The following is an 18,402-nucleotide window of genomic DNA, read 5'->3' on the forward strand; positions in this document are numbered from 1 at the left end:
GCTAGTGCTTTTATTTATATTGTGCAAGCACGACCACCACTGATGGATTGCAGGGTGGTCTGTAACCATGGAAACGTGCAGCGTATAATGTGATGGAAAAATGAATCCAGCCAGCAAAGGAAGCAAAATGGATAATAACAGTATATTAGTAATTGCCTTGTAGTCACTTTCTCTACATGATAAATGCCACCTACTGAAGTGAGACACCCCCTTTAAGGAATAACATTTTATAAAGAGGTCTGTCTTGATTTTTTTAAGATGGACTGCAAATTTTTTTTTGGCCATTCACGTGCTCACACTTGCTGACTTTATTCAAAGTGATCTTATTACCCCTATGCAGCTTGGAACTATACTCCGTAATAAATACCATGTAATTGGAGCTCACAAGTATTTTATCCATAGCAGCCCCAACAAGGCAGCATTATCGCTCCGTATAACCTCCATCACATGCTACATTACAGAGCTAGACACTATTCACTGTACGGCAGTGTGGCACACTGCCAAAGTAAAGCCTCATAGTGCCGCCATACAATCACCTGCACGCAGCAGAGCCTAAAGGTGGCCATATACATTAATCTGGTCTGTTACCATCCATCTAAAGCTCCCCTGATAGCAGAGGCTGAGGGCTGCTGGATTATCCAGTTTTGTTCTCAGGGGAAATAGGCTGCGGCCAGATGCGTCTGGCAGTGGCTTACTCCCCTGCCCCAATTCAGAACAGATGCACACTGGATATGAGTGTGCACGTGTATGGGTGGGGGAGTAGGAGGAATGGCTGTCGGCCAAATGACTTCTGCTGACAGCTGCAGTATCTGAAGTGAATTGACATCCTGAGACTGGGTTATTACACTACGATTTTGTGTGCAGTGCAGTGAATTCTTACCAAAAAATCTCAGTAATCAAAATAATTTACAGTAGGAAATAATTGTAGTCATCATATGTTAAAATTTATGTTATCAGGAAGCCTGCGTTGTGGTAGCTATCACTGTAACAGGAGGGTTCCATTCTTTTATTAGGAGCAAGTGGCCTCCCAATTTCAGACTCAGTGTCATAAAGGCATTTTAGGAACAGATGTAGTAATAGTGTCGCACTTTACACTGTCTAAGAATACAAATCACAGTCTAAATATTACACAAATTTACTATTCTGGTGCATGGACCTTTGTAAATTTGGAGCATAGTAAATCCTGTGCCAGATTTACGCTAGAATTCTAGAGTCTGCACCAAAAATCTGTCCATGCGGCAAAAAAACTGTCTAGTAGTTTACACCACCTATAAGTTGTCATAGTTTAACTCAAAAAATACGGCAACATTTTGGCACCTGGGGAAGCATTTAGACTAGTGTTGAGCGAACTTGTGTTTTAAGTTCGGCGTCTAAAGTTCGGTTTATCGAAGAATCGCGTTATGGATTCTAAATTCCGTTATGGTCCGTGGTAGCGGAATCCATATCGCGATTCTTCGATAACCCGAACTTTAGACGCCGAACTTAAAACACAAGTTCGCTCAACGCTAATTTAGACCACACCTCATGCCCCACTAAGCCACACCTCTTGCTCACAAAGCCATGCCCATTGCCAGGCAAGACATAAAAAACTTAGAAAAGTGTGTAAAACAGTTGGTAAATGTGGTGCAAAGCATGCACACCCGTTTTTTGGTGCAAAATATGCCAAAATGATGGCACACTTCCAATAGTAAATCTATAGTAAGTCTAAATAGTAGAAACATTTATTCTGGCACGTGGACCTTTATAAATTTGAAGTATTGTAAATCCTGCACCAGATTTTCGCTAGAACTTTGTCTGTGCGCAAAGAAATTTGCCCGTGCGCAAAAAAGCTGTCTAATTTTACATCACCTATAAGCTAGTGTAGTTTAACTCCAAAAATGCTGCAACATTTTGGAGCACAGAGGTGCATTAGGCCACGCTGCCTTCCTTGCGAAGTCACCCCCCTTTCTCTGCAAAGTCATGCCCCCTTGTTCAAAAAAATGCATAAAGTAGTTAGTAAATATGGAAAACCAAACGAAAACAGCCGTAAAGTAAAAAAAATCATGTGTGGGAACATAACAACAAAACCAAACTACAAAAAACACACATGTAATACAAAATTCGTCTTTATTCTGTCATGTCCAAAAAGACATACAGTACATTTATATAGAGAATAATAAAAAGCAGTGCAGATCAATGCTGTGAGAATGATAGCCCCACCGAGCTCAAGGTCCGCATGTATTATATTAGTCCATCGCACTTAAAAATGTATAGTTAGTAATATTGAAAATTCAACCAATAATGTAGAGATGTAAACTAAATCACTCACTAACACCAGTGCCATATTAACTAAGAAGTAGTATTAAAATCCAATCCCCAACACTTTATCATATTATCATAAACATTAGTGTTGAGCAAGCATGCTCGGCCGAACAGCAGTTTGGCTCGAGCATCGCTATGCTCGGCACATCGCGGTGTCCGGCCGAATACTGTGTATGCTCGAGCACAATTGAACACAATGAAAATCAATTGGAGACATGAGCATTAAACCAGGCACCCCGTGCTCTGAAGAAGAGAGGGTGTTTGGTTCACAGAAATGGTTTGGAAACAGCATAGGGAGGATGTCTGGATGCATCTTGGACTCCCATTACCTATGACATACAATAGACAACCACACAAAGGCTATATGCCAAAAGCCAGGTATGTGCAAGCCAACAATCCATCCATGAGACAGATAACAGCCAGCATTCCTTACAATGGCAGCCTTGTGCACTATGAGACAATCAAAACCAGCTCTCATCTGACTGAGAACCAGTAAGCCTCAAAGTTGCTTCATAACTGTTGGATAGCTTGGGTGGACCTGCGCACCTAGATCATTATTATTAGGGTGACAAAAAGTTTTCTGATTGTCCTAACATAATATTCAATAACCTTTCTAAACAGTTTTGTCATATAAACTCACCAGAAAGACAACGGGAGCTTAGGGAGTTAAATAAGTGGCTCAGAAGCTGGTGCAGGAAGGAAGGGTTTGGGTTCATGGAGAACTGGACCGACTTCTCGGTCACTTACAGGCTCTGCAGCCCCTCTCTTTGTTCTCCTGAATGCTCATAAATGGACAACCTTTTTGATTAAAGTTTTTTTTTTATTTGGTTGTAAAGATGTCAGCTTGCTTTTCTGATGTTCAGAAGTTGTTAGAAAGCCTGTCTGACGGATTTCACACTGAACGGGATTGAGCAGCCTGCAATGTATAAGAATTCATGCAGGTAGTGGTGATCCCATAGAAATCAATGAGATCGCAGCGCTGCAATCGCAATAATTTCTATGGTATCGCCACTACTCTGTTGTCCTGGCCATAACCATTGTCACTGGGTAGCCCTTGCCTAATGGCACTTTGAGCCTCCCATTGTGCCGGGAATTGCAGCATTCACTTGATTTGCAGGGGTGTCAGAAGTCGATCCCCAGGAAAGAATATTCTTGTGATATGCCATAATAAATAATCAATGGCTGTTAAAGGATACAGTTAGGTCCATAATATACAATTTTCTAATTTTTGTTCTGTACATTAGCACAATGGATTTTTAACAAAACAATTCAGATGCAGTTGAAGTTCAGACTTTCAGCTTTAATTCCGTGGGTTGAACAAAATGATTGCATAAAAATGCGAGGAACTAAGGGCTCTTTCACACCTGCGTTATTGTCTTCCGGCATAGAGTTCCGTCGTCGGGGCTCTATGCCGGAAGAATCCTGATCAGTTTTATCCTAATGCATTCTGAATGGAGTGAAATCCGTTCAGGATGCATCAGGATGTCTTCAGTTCCGGAACGGAAAGTTTTTTGGCCGGAGAAAATACCGCAGCATGCTACGCTTTTTGCTCCGGCCAAAAAAACTGAACACTTGCCGCAAGGCCGGATCCGGAATGAATGCCCATTAAAAAGGCATTGATCCGGATCCGGCCTTAGGCTGAACGTCGTTTCGGCGCATTGCCGGATATGACGTTTAGCTTTTTTAGAGTGGTTACCATGGCTGCCAGGACGCTAAAGTCCTGGCAGCCATGGTAAAGTGTAGCGGGGAGCGGGGGAGCAGCATACTTACCATCCGTGCGGCTCCCGGGGCGCTCCAGAGTGACGTCAGGGCGCCCCAAGCGCATGGATGACGTGATCGCATGGCATGTCATCCATGCACATGGGGCACTCTGACGTCACTCTGGAGCGCCCCGGGAGCCGCGCGGACTGTAAGTATACCGCTCCCCCGCTCCCTGCTCCTACTATGGCAACCAGGACTTTAATAGCGTCCTGGGTGCCATAGTAACACTGAAAGCATTTTGAAGACGGATCCGTCTTCAAATGCTTTCAGTATACTTGCGTTTTTCTGGATCCGGCGTGTAATTCCGGCAAGTGGAGTACACGCCGGATCCGGACAACGCAAGTGTGAAAGAGGCCTAAAGCATAATTTAAACTCAATCCCTTAATTTCAGGGGCTCAAAAGTAATTGGACAAATAAAATAATTGTAAATAAAATGTTAATTTCTAATACTTGATTGAAAACCCTTTGTTGGCAGTGACTGCCTGAAGTCTTGAACTCATGGACATCACCAGATGCCGTGTTTTCTCCTTTTTAATGCTCTGCCAGGCCTTTACTGCAGCGGTTTTCAGTTGCTGTTTGTTCGTGGGCCTTTCTGTCGGTTCAGATCCGGTGACTGACTTGGCCATTCAAGCATATTCCACTTCTTTGCTTTTATAAACTCCTGGGTTGCTTTGGCTTTATGTTTTGGGTCATTGTCCATCTGTATTATGAAACGTCGACCAATCAGTTTGGCTGCATTTGCCTGGATTTGAGCACCCACCATGCCTTCACCATACTTTTTTCTTTCCATCATTCTGGTAGAGGTTGATCTTGGTTTCATCTGTCCAAAGAATGTTCTTCCAGAAGTGTGCTGGTTTTTTAAGATGTTTTTTTTAGGAAAGTCCAATCTAGCCTTCTTGTTCTTGAGGCTTATGAGTGGCTTGCACCGTGCAGTGAACCCTCTGTATTTATTTTCATGCAGTCTTCTCTTTATGGTAGATTTGGATATTGATACGCCTATATCCTGGAGAGTGTTGTTCACTTGGTTGGCTGTTGTGAAGGGGTTTCTCTTCACCATGGCAATTATTCTGTAATCATCCACCACTGTTGTCTTCCGTGGGCGTCCAGGTCTTTTTGCATTGTTTAGGTCACCATCCTTTCTTTCTCAAGGTGTACTAAACTGTAGACTTTGCCACTCCTAATAGTGTAGCAATTTCTCGGATGGGTTTTTTCTGTTTTCGCAGATGAAGGATGGCTTGTTTCACCTGCATGGAGAGCTCCTTTGACCACATGTTTACTTCTCAGCAAAATCTTCAAAATGCAAGCACCACACCTCAAATAGACTCCAGGCCTTTTATGTGCTTAATTGAGAATTAAATAATGAAGTAATTGCCCACACCTGCCCATAAAACAGCCTTTGAGTCAATTGTCTAATTACTTTTGGTGCCACATGTAAAGGAGCTGAAACTCCTAAACCCTTCATCCAATTTTAATGTGGATACCCTCACATAAAAGTTAAAAGTGGACTTTATGTCCATGTCCATTATATAACTATAACTTGAATATGTTTTAGTAAACAGGTAATAAAAAACAAATATATATGGACCTAACTGTGCTGAACAGCTGGTTTCCCCTTACAAGCTGCAGTCAGCTTACTGTGAATACCAAGAGATCTAAAAGTTTATACAAAGGATAACATCTCATGCAGAAAGGATGTAAAGTGGATTTTAGGCTGGAGTAGACATTTTCCACACAAATATCTTTTTTAGAAAAAAAGTTTTTAGTTTTTTTGTTTTGTTTTTTGCAAGAGCCTAAAAATTTAAGTACCATAAGTTTTAGACCCGCCACACCCATGTATACATGTTTTTACTCTCAGGATGTGCTCAGAGGCACTGAACGTGGCACGTCGTGGGCTGATTCATACGTGTGTGAGTGATGGCGGAGGAGGGTCTGGCTGGCTGGCCAGAGATGTGGGTGTCATGGGTGGTTATGCAGCAGGGGGGTATCAGGCCATGTCAGCTGAATACACAGTGTTTTCTGAACTGATCAGCCTACAATTACACAGACCCTGCTGTGACTGTATCCTCAGGGTCCCAAGGTCCAGTCCCTCCAGTTGGCCGGTTTTCTTTGTGGCCCCTGTCACATACAATTAAAATGAGAACAGAACACTTTGAAATAAATTAGTTATGGGTTAAAAGGCTTATCCAGGCAATCTCTGCCATCCCCTATAATAAACATGAGGACTTCAATGTACCAGCGCTGGTGCTGTTATTGCCTCAACATGTGGATTGTAGAAATACTGCAGAATGTTATGTCTAATACTCATTATTTCAGTTTTATTTCCTGGTTGAACAGACTATTCTATTGCTTTATGTGTTGCGGTGTTTACACTGGGCACTGCCTTCTTTGTGTATTACAGGTAAGTTACTGTATTAGGGTACTTTCACACTTGCGTTGCTGGATTCCGGCAGGCAGTTCCGTCTCAAATCTGTATGCAAACGGACAGCATTTTTAGACGGATCCAGTTGCGGATCCGTCTCACAAATGCATTGCAATACCGGATCCGTTTCTCCGGTTGTCATCCAGAAAAACGGATCCGGTATTTATCTTTTTCACATTTTTAAAAGTCTGCACATGCGCAGACCGCAAAACCGGATCGTTTTTTCCGAAACACTTGGAACCGGCATTAATGCACTTTATTGGAAAATAATGCCGGATCCGGCATTCTGGGAAGTGTTCTGGAACTTTGGACGGAGAAAATACCGCAGTATGCTGCGATATTTTCTCCGGCCAAAAACCGTACAGTGACTGAACTGAAGACATCCTGATGCATCCTGAACAAATTGCTCTCCATTCAGAATGCATGGGGATGAAACTGATCATTTTTTTCCGGTATTGAGCCCCTAGGACGGAACTGAATACCAGAAAAGAAAAATGCTAGTGTGAAAGTACCCTTACTACACTCGGTCCATCTGGTCATGTACACAGAAGCCGTACTGATCTACATGGGGTGCAATTACACCAGTCCCTACAGCAATGTCCGACTGGGGTTCCTTGAGCCCATCAGAGGGAAATTATTCTCGAGGCCTAATCAATAAAGATTAATAGGTTTTGAATGAAAGAAATAGACTCTAGCGGCAAGTAATTCGCTCTAAAGGCAGCCAAATAGTTTTTTTTCCTGGATCGTTGGGGCCCATTATGGTACTAGAGCCTGGACCCACCAGAGGATCCTCTGGTACTCTGGTTGGCCAGTCCAACTCTGCCCAAAGGCAACCATTATAATTCTGCATTCCCCTACATGACCTCAGCGTCCATCACACCAGGAGTCAAACCAAGTGCTTCTCAGAGAAGAACCAGCTATATGATGAGCAATATGAAGGTGGTTTTCATTGTCGTCCTCCTGTCTGATGTAAATGCGTTAAGGGGAGAGAAACTGCCAATATCAATACCCCTAGTATGAAATCTGAATGGGGAATAGGTTTGACAGTTGCCCTCTGCAGCTCCTATGATCACTCAGATCTTTTCCCAGCCATGCAGTGATACCTTTGCAGTATACCTCCATGAGTACAGGACATGTGCATGAGGCCTCTTGCAGACGAATGTAAGGGCTCCGTGCCCGTGTTGCGGTCCGCAATGCACGGGCACCAACCGTGGGGCAGCCACATGTGGATCGCAGACTCATTCACTTGAATGGGGTCCGCGATCCGTCTGTTCCGCAAAAAGATAGAACAAGTTATATCTTTTTGCTTAACGGAACACCACAGAAGCACTCCGTAGTGTTTCCGAGGGGTTCCGTTCCGCGCTTTCGTTCTGTTTCGCACCGCATTTCCGGACCCATTCAAGTGAATGGGTCAGCATCCGTGATGTGGAATGCGCAGAGCTGGTGACTCATGTATTGCGGAACCGACGTATGCGATCCGAAGCACGGGCACGGAACCCTTAGGTTCGTCTGCAAGAGGCCTGAATCTGCTGTTAGAGTGGAGTAGTACATTGTATTGTTGGGTTGAATATGTGCAGGTTTATCGATTCTCACGGTTTGACTTTCTATTTTAGAAAGAGGAAGAATTGCCAATTCCTGGAACCTGAAGGACAAATCACGTAATGGTAACTATTAACCAGTCATCAGGATTCAGATTTTTTCACTGTGTAGAATAGAGCAGCAGAGTAATGTTCCTCTTCTGATATTGATGACCTATCCTGAGAATAGGTCATCAATATAAAAAAAAAAAACGGAATACCCCTTTAAAGGGGTTCTTCGGGAATTAATAAAATAAAATTACTGAAAATAATTAAATATTACTTTATTATACAAATATTCCCAAATACTTTCATTAGTTATAATGGCTCATTTTGTCTAGGGAGAAATCGTTAGTAGTGATGAGCAGCACAGGCAATATTCGTTTCCACAATATTTCGCAAACCTTTGGCCGAATATTTGCCATAAATTTGCAAATTCTAGAATTTGTGATCCCCAGTCATTATTTTCTTGATTGCGAAAATCGACAATGTAATAAGCACGTATTGCACGCACAATACAGGTGTGGTTCACTTTTGCTACATTTTTCAAGCTGCTAGAAGTTTCCTGAGACTGAAATGGTTGGCAGCAACTTTCGTGACTGTGAGGAAGAACTCCTAATCACTGTAAGTAATTTTACATTACAGCACTGTTTTTGATTACATTTTGCATGCATGGCAGAACAATAGCTTTATATGCAGTTAGAGCGCTCCAATATATTCGCAATTGCGCAAATCGGCACTAATGATGCACATATTTTTGGTGCAATACATGACACTTCACATTTTATCAGGTCTGAGTAGATATTACTGATTGGTGCACTAAGTATTGTTGTGACATCACACCACTATGTCTGTAGAATGTATGTATGGACAGCAGAGAAATATCTCTGACATGCACATTGCACATCCATTTTACTGCCACACTATATACTACACACACATACACACAGCAATGGCACTGCTTTCTCTCTCTCAGAACTGCAAAAAAAAAAAAAAAAGCTGAAAATGGCTGCTGGGGAGTTTCCTATATAGTTAGGGGTAGGCAACTTTCCTAGTGGATGTTGCTAAGCTCAGACAAGGATATTGCAGCCTTCTCATTGGCCCACAAGCAAGAAGCAGTGAAGGTACTGATGAAAAAAATGTAGAATATTCCCAATTACGAAGATATAGCACTATTTTCTAGATCTTCGCGAATTCTCGAAGTGACGATATTCGCGATAGAAATTTGCGATTAGAATATTCACGATCAACACCAATCGTTAGGAGAAATAAAATGGCCGCCGTCCTATTACTACACACAAAACCTGTCCTAATCACAAAGCAGGACAAGTTACTTGAGAGCACTGAGCTAAAGAGCTGCCTCATCCTCCTCTTTGCTCTGCTTGTCAGGGATTCTGATCCTGAGAACAGTTTAATATGATCTTCAGCTGAATCTCTGTAGGAATGGAGTTCATGAGGAGACATGAAGTACAGAGAGGAGGTGGGGGTGTGCATGATGGGCCGCAGCACTTGTATGCAGTCTTCATACAGTACTTTATGTGTACGGTGACACAAAAACGTGGCAAAACGTAAAAAAAAAATATAAAATTGGTATCTCTATAATTGTACTGACCATGTTATAAGGGAAAATAATAAAATCTACACAACACCGAAACCAAACCCGAACTTCTGTGAAGAAGTCAAGGTTCGGGTCTGGGTACCAAACATGCCGATTTTTCTCACGCGCGTGAAAACGCATTCAAATGTTTTGCACCCGCGAGGAAAAAATGCAAACATGGAACGCAATCGCAGTGAAAACTGACTTGTTTTAGTGTCAAAATCGCACCATTTTCCCTGAACGCACCCTGAACGTATCCGGCCCCAATCCGCAACGTCCGTGTGAAAGGGGCCTTAGTATCATATTATCACCCAGAGCAGACCTGATTTTTATGGTGTTAATTGGGAAAAAATATTTGCACAGAAAGTAAACACATGTTAGGCTGCCCCAGGCACTGGGCTAATGTGTCTGAGTGTGACGAGGCGGGGGAGGATGATACAGATGCATCGCTGAACATGGGGAAAAAGTAGGTCTTACACATTGCTAATAGAAATATTATTAGGCTATTGGCAAATAAGAGGATAATAATACCATTGAGGCTTGGGTATCCACAGGACTAAGGGCTCATTCACACGTATGTATTTTCTTTCCGTGTCCGTTCTGGTTTTTTTTGCGGAGAGTATGCGGAACTATTCATTTCACGAATCATATTTTATTAGTTTTTAGAAAAAGACATACACTGTTAAACATAAAAAAAGACAAGCGGTTACACAATCAGCTCTATACATGGTCACATTGACGACAGTAGGTTAGCCAATATACATACCACAATAAAATACCAAACAAACAAAATTAAACTAAACAAAAAAAAAACATAAAAAAGACAGAAAAACATACAGTGCAATCGCTAGGCAATTTTTACACAGGTATAGTTTTATATAAGTATATTTTTTATATATATAGCAGGGGGTCAACCATACATTAAATACACCTAAATACAGGGAGTGCAGAATTATTAGGCAAGTTGTATTTTTGAGGATTAATTTTATTATTGAACAACAACCATGTTCTCAATGAACCCAAAAAACTCATTAATATCAAAGCTGAATATTTTTGGAAGTAGTTTTTAGTTTGTTTTTAGTTTTAGCTATTTTAGGGGGATATCTGTGTGTGCAGGTGACTATTACTGTACATAATTATTAGGCAACTTAACAAAAAACAAATATATACCCATTTCAATTATTTATTTTTACCAGTGAAACCAATATAACATCTCAACATTCACATATATACATTTCTGACATTCAAAAACAAAACAAAAACAAATCAGTGACCAATATAGCCACCTTTCTTTGCAAGGACACTCAAAAGCCTGCCATCCATGGATTCTGTCAGTGTTTTGATCTGTTCACCATCAACATTGCGTGCAGCAGCAACCACAGCCTCCCAGACACTGTTCAGAGAGGTGTACTGTTTTCCCTCCTTGTAAATCTAACATTTGATGATGGACCACAGGTTCTCAATGGGGTTCAGATCAGGTGAACAAGGAGGCCATGTCATTAGATTTTCTTCTTTTATACCCTTTCTTGCCAGCCACGTTGTGGAGTACTTGGACGCGTGTGATGGAGCATTGTCCTGCATGAAAATCATGTTTTTCTTGAAGGATGCAGACTTCTTCCTGTACCACTGCTTGAAGAAGGTGTCTTCCAGAAACTGGCAGTAGGACTGGGAGTTGAGCTTGACTCCATCCTCAACCCAAAAAGGCCCCACAAGCTCATCTTTGATGATACCAGCCCAAACCAGTACTCCACCTCCACCTTGCTGGCGTCTGAGTCGGACTGGAGCTCTCTGCCCTTTACCAATCCAGCCATCTGGCCCATCAAGACTCACTCTCATTTCATCAGTCCATAAAACCTTAGAAAAATCAGTCTTGAGATATTTCTTGGCCCAGTCTTGACGTTTCAGCTTGTGTGTCTTGTTCAGTGGTGGTCGTCTTTCAGCCTTTCTTACCTTGGCCATGTCTCTGAGTATTGCACACCTTGTGCTTTTGGGCACTCCAGTGATGTTGCAGCTCTGAAATATGGCCAAACTGGTGGCAAGTGGCATCTTGGCAGCTGCACGCTTGACTTTTCTCAGTTCATGGGCAGTTATTTTGCGCCTTGGTTTTTCCACACGCTTCTTGCGACCCTGTTGACTATTTTGAATGAAACGCTTGATTGTTCGATGATCACGCTTCAGAAGCTTTGCAATTTTAAGAGTGCTGCATCCCTCTGCAAGATATCTCACTATTTTTGACTTTTCTGAGCCTGTCAAGTCCTTCTTTTGACCCATTTTGCCAAAGGAAAGGAAGTTGCGTAATAATTATGCACACCTGATATAGGGTGTTGATGTCATTAGACCACACCCCTTCTCATTACAGAGATGCACATCACCTAATATGCTTAATTGGTAGTAGGCTTTCGAGCCTATACAGCTTGGAGTAAGACAACATGCATAAAGAGGATGATGTGGTCAAAATACTCATTTGCCTAATAATTCTGCACGTAGTGTATATCCATCAGGGAATGATAAAGCAAGCGGAGAAACTCTCCATATCCCCCATTCCCTCTCGAACCTCGCGGCCGCTTCTCCAGCTCCCGCCAGCGCACGCTCATGTATATAAGTAGAATTTAGCCTACGGATGATCTCCGTTAGGCATGGAATATCCCGTGATTTCCAATTTTTCCAACTATGGCCAGTTTGGTTGAAAGAAAAAGGTGTCCCAGTACCACCCTCCCCTCACATGGTATCCGAACCAAATCAATCCATAAAAGAGCCAATGAGGGCGATGGCGGGAGCTGGAAGCCCAGTAGATCTGAGGCAAGACAGAATGTAGCCCTCCAAATATCCCGCAACCTCGGGCAAGACCACAGAATGTGGCACAATGTACCCCTATCGCCGCATCCCCGCCAACATAGATATGAGAGGTCGGGAAATATATGGCTCAGGCGATCCGGTGTATAGTACCACCTTAGTGTGGTCTTCATCAGGGATTCATAATGTAGAGCACATCTAATATTTTTATTTATACAGGTAAAGGCCATAGACCACTGCTCATTAGTGAACTCCAACCCCAAATCTCTTTCCCAGGAAACCAATGGTGTAGTTTTAACGAATAATCCCTTCTCTCCCATCATCATATACAGAGGCCTCAATCGTGTACCTTGTGGCGGAGCCACTGACCACAAACTAAACACTTCCCGATTGCACACCAGATTAAACGGACAGTTAGCTTTAAAGAAATGTCTAATACACAAGTATTTATAAAAATCTGTGTGTGGGATCAGGAACCGCCTATGAAGATATTCAAAAGGGCAAAGGGCGTCCGAAGTAAATAATTTGGAGAGAAGATCCAATCCGCCCAGCGCCCAAGACGACACCGAAATACTCGGAATAAGGAAGTTAAGTACAGTTACTGGGGCGCTGGGCGGAAAGGGTCCAGACCCCAAAGTACATAATCTATGGAATCGAAGCCAATTTTCCAAAGCCATGCGTACTAACGTCGAGAGGGGTGGCCAATTGAATGTCGGGTAAAGAGCCGTGAGTAGGAGGGTTTTTAAATTCCTACCAGGAGATAATATTGATTCTATGTGTACCCATTGTTTCACCTCATTACCTACCCACCATTCCCTTAATTGTGATACCTGCGAGGCCAAAAAATACTCATAGATATTCGGGAGACCTAGTCCACCTCAAAGTTTAGGTCTCTGCATTATTGCAGTTGCTATTCTAGGTTTATGTCGTTTCCAAATTAACGCATTAATCAGCTTGGAACACTTCTGAAAAAAACTACTTGGGGGAATGATAGGTAGTGTCCTAAATATGTACAGGAGTTTTGGGAGGGTAAACATCTGGAAAGATGCGATACGACCTACCCAAGACACCTCATACTTGGCCAATTTATCAAGATCCCTCTCTAAGATTTTTAACAATGGGACATAATTTGCCATGAATAACTTCTTAAATGACGCTGTAAGTTTTATCCCCAGGTAGTCGATTTGGCTGTTTTGCCAATCCAGATCGAAACTATCCTTCAGCTTCTTCATCTGATCAAGGGGGATATTTATTGGGAGAGCCTGGGATTTAAGAGCATTCAGTTTGTAGAATGAGAGATCTCCAAATCGGGTTATGACCTCGATTGCAGCTGTTAAAGATGTTTGAGGATTTGACAACGTCAAAATAATATCGTCTGCATATAAACTAACTTTATGCTCTATACCCCCTATATCAACACCCTTCATATCAGAACATTGGCGAAGGGCCTGAGCTAAGGGCTCTAGAGTCAGAACAAATATCAAGGGGGACAAGGGACAACCCTGGTGGGTACCATTACTAATATCAAACGGGTCCGAAAGTGCCCCATTGACCCATACTCTGGCACTTGGTTGGGTATAGAGTGCCCTGATAGCCGCCAGGATTGCCCCCGTAAATCCCATCTTCCCCAGCACCGAGAAGGCGAACCGCCAGCTAATGCGGTCAAACGCCTTCTCGGCGTCTAGGGTAACCAAAAGCATTGGAAGTTTCACTTTCTGGACATAGTCCAGAATATTTAATGTCCGCCTGGTATTATCCTGTAACTGCCTACCTCTTACGAATCCCACCTGGTCCATGTGGACAAGAGTTTTAATGCAGGGGACCAAACGACTTGCCAAAACTTTTTCGTAGATCTTTGCGTCTGTATTCAATAACGAAATCGGACGGTAACCTCTTACATCATCCGAGGGAGGGTCAGTTTTTGGGATGGTGACTATCCTCGCCTCCAGCATCTCTTTGGGAGCACGAGCGGTATTCACCATTTCCCCAAAAATCTGACATAAATAAGGAGAAAGTTCCTTTTGGAATAGCTTATAATATGTATTTGAAAAGCCGTCTGGTCCTGGCGCTTTATTATTCGGTAATTTCATGATAATTTCAACAATTTCCTGCTCTGTCACTGGGGAGTTTAATTTCTGAGCTTCAGTAAGACTTGGAAGGTCAATAGAGTCCAAGAACTGTTCTATGGCCACCAAGTTTACAGAGGACATATCCGGCGGGGATTCTAAATTCTAAAGGGTTTTATAAAAGCCCTGAAAGGAATTTGCTATACCTTGTGGATCAATGATCTTTTTATTCGTCAGTTTTGACGTTATAAAAGGGATCTTATTTTTAGTAGTTCTCTCCCTTAGTCTACGGGCTAGCAATTTCCCTGATTTATTATCCTGTGCGTAATATAATGCACAAGTCTTTTTTAGATCATTCTTATATCTATAAAGTAAATGCTCTTTCAATTGGAGGTGTAGATTCTGCAGTTGAGTTCCTACAGTAACAGAAGGACTCATTTTATTATTAGATTCCAAGGACCTGATCTGCAGAGTCAAAGCGGTTGTCCGTTCCTCTCTCTCCTTTTTTGCTCTACATCCAGCCTTAGGACTCATGCACACGACCGTTGTGTGCATCCGTGGCCGTTGTGCCGTTTTCCTTTTTTTTTCGCGGACCCATTGACTTTCAATGGGTCCGTGGAAAAATCGGAAAATGCACCGTTTTGCAGCCAAGGCCGTGATCCGTGTATCCTGTCCGTCAAAAAAATATGACCTGTCCTATTTTTTTGACGGACAACGGTTCACGGACCCATTCAAGTCAATGGGTCCGTGAAAGAACACGGATGCACACAAGATTGGCATCCGTGTCAGTGATCCGTGGCCGTAGGTTGCTTTCATACAGACGGATCCGAAGATCCGTCTGCATAAAAGCTTTTTCAGATCTAAGTTTTCACTTCGTGAAAACTCATATCCGACAGTATATTCTAACACAGAAGCGTTCCCATGGTGATGGGGACGCTTCTAGTTAGAATACACTACAAACTTTGTACAAGACTGCCCCCTGCTGCCTGGCAGCACCCGATCTCTTACAGGGGGATATGATAGCACAATTAACCCCTTCAGGTGCGGCACCTAAAGGGGTTAATTGTACTATCATATTCCCCTGTAAGAGATCAGGGCTGCCAGGCAGCAGGGGGCAGACCCCCCCCCCTCCCCAGTTTGAATATCGTTGGTGGCACAGTGTGCGCCCCCCATCGGGCCCCCCCTTCCTCCCTTTAATGTTAGAAATCGTTGGTGGCACAGTGTGCGCCCACCATCGCCCCCCCCCCTCCCTCTATAGCAGTAACAACATTGGTGGCAGTGTGCGGCCTCCCATTCCCCCCCCTCCCATCATTGGTGGCAGCGGAGTTCCGATCGGAGTCCCAGTTTAATCGCTGGGGCTCCGATCGGTAATCATGGCAACCAGGAAGCTACTGCAGCCCTGGTTGCCATGGTTACTTAGCAATAGTACAACAGTAGAAGATTCATACTTACCTGCTTGCTGCTGCGATGTCTGTGAACGGCCGGGAGCTCCTCCTACTGGTAAGTGACAGTTCTTTAGCAATGCGCCGCACAGACCTTTCACTTACCAGTAGGTGGAGCTCCCGGCCGGACACAGACATCGCAGCAGCAAGCAGGTAACTATGAGTCTTCTACTATTGTACTATTGCTAAGTAACCATGGCAACCAGGACTGCAGTAGCGTCCTGATTGCCATGGTTACCGATCGGAGCCCCAGCGATTAAACTGGGACTCCGATCGGAACTCCGCTGCCACCAATGATGGGGGGGGGGAATGGGAGGCCGCACACTGCCACCAATGTTGTTACTGCTATAGAGGGAGGGGGGGGGGCGATGGTGGGCGCACACTGTGCCACCAACGATTTCTAACATTAGAGGGAGGAAGGGGGGGCCCGATGGGGGGCGCACACTGTGCCACCAACGATATTCAAACTGGGGAGGGGGGGGTCTGCCCCCTGCTGCCTGGCAGCCCTGATCTCTTACAGGGGAATATGATAGTACAATTAACCCCTTTAGGTGCCGCACCTGAAGGGGTTAATTGTGCTATCATATCCCCCTGTAAGAGATCGGGTGCTGCCAGGCAGCAGGGGGCAGTCTTGTACAAAGTTTGTAGTGTATTCTAACTAGAAGCGTCCCCATCACCATGGGAACGCCTCTGTGTTAGAATATACTGTCGGATCTGAGTTTCACGAAGTAGCTCATATCCGACAGTATATTCTAACATAGAGGCGTTCCCATGGTGATGGGGACGCTTCAAGTTAAAATATACCATCGGATTGGAGAAAACTCCAATCCGATGGTATAAAAGAACTCCAGACTTTACATTGAAAGTCAATGGGGACGGATCCGTTTGAAATGGCACCATATTGTGTCAACATCAAACGGATCAGTCCCCATTGACTTGCATTGTAATTCAGGACGGATCCGTTTGGCTCCGCACAGCCAGGCGGACGCCAAAACGACTTTTTTTTCATGTCCGTGGATCCTCCAAAAATCAAGGAAGACCCACGGACGAAAAAACGGTCAAGGACCTACGGACCCCGTTTTTGCGGACCGTGAAAATAAACTGTCGTGTGCATGAGGCCTTAATGAACAAACCTTGCATATAGGCCTTATGGGCATTCCAGAGAGAAAAAGGATTAGACACTGATCCCTCATTAATACGGAAGAATTCCTTTAGGCCCTCCTGCAGTGTCACCCCATATTTAGGGTGTTCCAGTAAATATGTGTTATCACGCCAAAGAAAACAGGGGGGTCTATTGGAATCCTCGCCGATTGTAAGGGTGACAGGTGCATGATCAGACCATGTAATCATCCCTATGGTCGAGCACACTGCTATATTTAACAAATGACGATCTACCAAAAAAAATATCAATCCTAGAATATGTTTGGTGGACATTTGAAAAAAAGGAAAAATCCTTTTCTCCATCATGATGAAATCTCCACACATCGTAGAGATCCTCTCTCAATAAGAGGGAGTTGAGACCCCGAATGGACCCTCTAACCCCAGATGACGAATCCATGACTGGATCTAATATAGAGTTGAAGTCTCCACCCCAGAGGATCAAGCCCCTCCTAACGGTATTCACCTTAGTCACTAAATTACGTAAAAAATTTAGCTGATGCTTATTCGGAGCGTATACAAATACCATGGTAAAAATCATACTGTTTACAGATGCCACCATGATAATGAATCGCCCGTTATGGTCGATTATAGATTCAAGCAGTTGGAATACGACCGAATCCCTGATTGCCACCATCACCCCTCTCTGTTTTTTCGTATAATGCGAATGGAAAACATGTGGAAAATGAGTATTTTTAAGTCTATACGCGTCCTCCTTCAAAAGATGTGTCTCGGTTGCACAACTATTCATTTCAATAGGTCCGTAAAAAAAACAGAAGGTACTCCGTGTGCATTCCGGTTTCGTATGTCCGTATTTTCGTTCCGCAAAAAAATAGAACATGTCCTATTATTGTCCGCATTATGGACAAGGATAGTAATGTTCTGTTAGGGGCCAGCTGTTCCCTTCTGCAAAATACGGAATGCACACGGACGTCATCCTTATTTTTTGCAGACCGCAAAATACATATGGTTGTGTGCATGAGGCCTGAGGCTATTTTCACATCACACATGTTTTTGCTGTCCGGTTCTGAGATCTGGCATGAGATCTCAGAACCACAGCAAAATGCATCTGTACACATCCGTTCAGAACGGATCTGGTTGTATTATATTGAAAATGAAGAAACCGGATCTAGCACTAAAACTATTGTAAGTCAATGGGTGCCCAATCAGTTTTTTTTTTTTTGCAAATCCGGCACCATTGACTTACATAGTTTTTGGTGGCGGATCCAGCTTCTTCAGTTTCCCATGCCGCATACAAAAAAACGTTGCTTGCAGCAATGTTGTGTCC

The sequence above is a fragment of the Bufo gargarizans genome, chromosome 8 (assembly GCF_014858855.1).
Source record: "Bufo gargarizans isolate SCDJY-AF-19 chromosome 8, ASM1485885v1, whole genome shotgun sequence".
NCBI lineage: Eukaryota > Metazoa > Chordata > Amphibia > Anura > Bufonidae > Bufo > Bufo gargarizans.